This window comes from Phragmites australis, chromosome 2 (genome assembly GCF_958298935.1).
Source record: "Phragmites australis chromosome 2, lpPhrAust1.1, whole genome shotgun sequence".
Classification (NCBI taxonomy): Eukaryota; Viridiplantae; Streptophyta; class Magnoliopsida; order Poales; family Poaceae; genus Phragmites; species Phragmites australis.
The window spans coordinates 10314821-10318543 of record NC_084922.1 but is presented as its reverse complement, the minus strand read 5'-3'; the positions used below and the strand labels follow the sequence as shown (position 1 = coordinate 10318543).

General features: G+C 49.5%; 1 pseudogene; it reads right to left on the bottom strand.

Moving 5' to 3' along the window:
• Positions 1-293: 293 nt before the first annotated feature.
• Positions 294-1309, bottom strand: LOC133902552 (putative serpin-Z12; annotated as a pseudogene).
• Between the last annotated feature and the right edge of the window lie 2414 nt (positions 1310-3723).

The window sequence follows — 3723 nt, the reverse complement described above, 5'->3', positions numbered from 1 at the left end:
TTTTATTTAGATAGCTAAAGATGGTTCACCTAGACCTTCTTCTTGACAAAAATGAGTTTGAGTGATGAAGGAATGAAGTAGATGCTACAATGTGAGAGTTTACAAGAGGAAAAAAAATTCGATTGAACTATCTGTTAGCTTAAGCTTAAAGAAAATAGAGAAAGAACATTAGTGCTAACTCATTTAACCAATCGACAGTTGCTATACTTTTATTATCGGTTAATGAATTAAGTTGATAGATAGACAATAATATTACATCATTGTTGACTCATTATGAATCGATAACGATAGGCCTATATAAGTCTGATTTTGTTATAGTGGAGGAAGACTTCCGTGGACGAGTTGACGGAGCCAGGAGGGAGGACGTCGCCGCTGAGCCCTTTCGTCGCGTCGCTCAAGAAGGCGTTGACTCGCAACCTCGCCTGCTCGGCCTGCCTGAAGAAGTCCACGGACTCCGCGATGGCGGCGTAGGGAGAGGCGGCGGTGTCCATGAACTCCAGTGTGAGCAACGAATTCCGGTTGACCCAGACGCCGCAGGCGAAGGACGTCTGCGGGAGGTCTTGGAGCATCCCGGCCAGCTCAGTCGCCGCGGCGCGGTGCAGCTCGTCGAGCGACTCCGACCCCAGGAAATCCAGGAGCTCGCGCTGCGTCTCGCCCCGCGTCCCGGCGGCAACCAGCGCGAGCGCCGCGTGGAACGATAGCGGCGAGACGATGAAGTTGCGCGCCTTGCCGCCGGCCGACCTCCCTCGCGAGTGGCAGACACGACGCCCTGCCGTCCGCGTCGTAGTCCGACACCGCCACGGCGACAGACCAGCCGCCGCCGGGGATCACATCCGGCACGCCGCTGTCGCCTGCGCGGCCGAAGGGCACGCTCCAGGGGAAAGGATCATCAGGTGGCTCCGTGAACACGGGCGTGCGCGCACGCTCGAGCGCCCAAGGGTACGGCGCGTCGTTGTCGCGGAAGGCTGGTCGCGTCGCGCCGGATGCTCGGTTGGTACCGTTACCGTCCGTCTCCGCCCGGCGGTCAGGGTGTTGCCGCGGGCCGTCCACCGCTGAGCTGTACCTTGCGACTCCGCCGAGCGCCGCGAGCTCATCGCGTGCGTGCGTGCGTGCGCCGCGCTGGCTTCAGAGAGCAGAGTGCTCCGGCTGCCGACACGACCGTACGGGCGCCCGAGAACTCCTGGAATTCACTTGCGATCGCGACGTGGTAAGCTACTAAGCTCGCGCTCACCAAGCGACCCAGCGGCTCAGCGATCGCACTCAAAGGCTGGACTCTGGCTGCGGTGGAATGGGATGTGTGGTACTCCATTTATGGAGAACGGGTTTGCATCGAGGCGCTTATTGCTAACTAGCAGTAGAATGTAACATATTACTAGACCATATACAATATGTTCTACATACTCTTTAAATTTTTATTCTTTCTGATATGTATATCTACATTATTTAATATTATATATACTGTTGTCTGTGAGTTATATGTACATTTATCCCCTTCCTTCACCGGTTAACTGTCTTCTAATAACCTTTCTCTAAGCCTGGTATACATGGAAACCCTCTAATCTTAACCTGCTGATCTCTAAACACTAACCCTGATGAATTTTCGTATCAATTATAACAATAGCGAAATTTAGTCGTTTGACAGTTAGACTTTTTTTACAGTTGAACGACAAAAATAGATTCTTTTTTTTCTATTTTTTCCTAATTTTCCAGATTTTTTCTATTTTTTCTGATTTTTCTATTTTCATGATTTTTTTCTATTTTTCCTATTTTTGATTTTTTTTTTCTTTAGTTTTTGCTGACCAGTCTACAACATTGATGAAACTGCCACCAATTCATCAAAAACATCCTATAAACCAACAAAAGGTAAACGATAAACGGTTTTAAAAAATTAAGTGTAAAATATCCGGTCCAACAAAAAAGTGAAAAATAAACAATTTTGAAAATTTAAGTGTAAAATATCCGGTTTTAGAGTCTTAGAGTTAAAATTGGACTTTGGTGATAATTTGAGGTCAAAAATGAACTTCCTATTCAAATCAATGGATATTCAGCTGTGACACGAAGTCCACGGATTCTGCGACGGCGGCGTAGACAGCACCGGCGACGTCCGCGAACTCCGGCCTGAGTGCCCACCGCTGGTCCACCCAGACGCCGAACGCGAAGGACGTCTGCGGGAAGCCGCGGAGCGTGCTCACCAGCTTCGTCGGCGCGGCGCTGATGGCCCGGCACCCACGGCCGCAGCGCTGCGGTGCTGTGCTGGCGAGGAGGAGGCTGGGAGTTGTCCACGCCAAGAGGTGGTCCACGTGTGTAGGTGTGAGGCTGTGGCGGCTGGGAGGCAAGGTAGTTCGCAATGGCTGCCGTGACGTTTGGAACGGGGAACAGGTGGGAAGACTGGACACCGCCGCCATTCGTCGGAGCAGGCTGGACGTCGTGGCTTGGGTGAAGGAACAGGTGGGAAGACTGGCCACTGCCCCCATTCATCGGTAGGCTTGGGTGAGGGACCCATCTATGTACAGTATTAGCTAGGCTTTCGTTCCTTTGAGTAGTTGGAACCATCCGATCCGGATTCGTCACCCATCACTATCGCTCCAGCGAGGCGATTTGCCTCTTCTCCGGCGCCGGTAAGGATCCGTTCTCCATGCGTTCACTTGAGGTTGTACGTGAGATGCATTTTGATGTCCCCGTCACCTTCCTCCCCGACGGGTGTTCCTCTTCCCCCTTCTTCGTCTTCGCTGCTCTGGGTAGGGTACTGCTGCTTGGCTCTGTGCTTCCAGAGCCAAGATCCATCCTTTCAAAAAAAAAAAGAGAGTTAATATCCATGGCGGACGCCCCAGTTCCTTCTTTCGGATTGATCGCAGTTCACTGTTGAACCTCAGATTCAATGGGGAACCTCTAAAAGTGGTCAAGCCCGGTGAAGCTCCTTCAACATCTACGGCTTCGAGTAGTCTTCGACCCCCTCAACCTCGGAGGCGGTACCTCTAGCATAGGGCACAATCGCTGACATACGAACTTGGGCCTTACGTATTAGAGAACTTGAAGTAACTTAGGATCCCGTCCATTTCGGGTGCTCGGTCCGAGGTGTGCAAGAGGAAGCCATCTGTTCATTTGTGCCGCGGTGGCTCGACAGCTTCAAGCTGTTCACACCGCATGGTCCCAGCCTGGATGAACGTGTCCTTAGTTGGATCTTATAGGACTTTATCTATTGGAAGATTTTATTTATATTTATTTATCTCGTGATTTAATGACTGAGTTGAAGAGAAAAGAGTTTACACGTGTTATTATAAGAGTTTTCTTAGACTGAATCCTATAGAATTTGTTTTCGGTGTCTTGTTGATTCTCATCGCTCAGCGTAGAGCTTTCGTGGTGGCGTGATATCTGATGCACAGTATTTTTTTTTTGCATATATGCACCATCTCAACTGTAAACTAGATAAACCATTCAGCAGTTTTCTCACGTTCTTCTAATAATCAATGTGTACAGGCGTGATTCAGGCTTGCAATATGCTGTAATTTTCCAGCAAAAGAATGTTAAGTGATCTGGTAAACGGTTTGTTTCACGAGGAATGCACACCAGTATTTTGGTGCACATCTGCACAAAATTATAATCCAATTGTGTCTCACAAGAGCACTGGGACCCCATTGACTTGCTGCATCCAAGCATTACCAGAACAAATCATTGGTAGAAAAAGAAGGAAGTTACCAACAGAACAGTACACCGTGAAGTGGA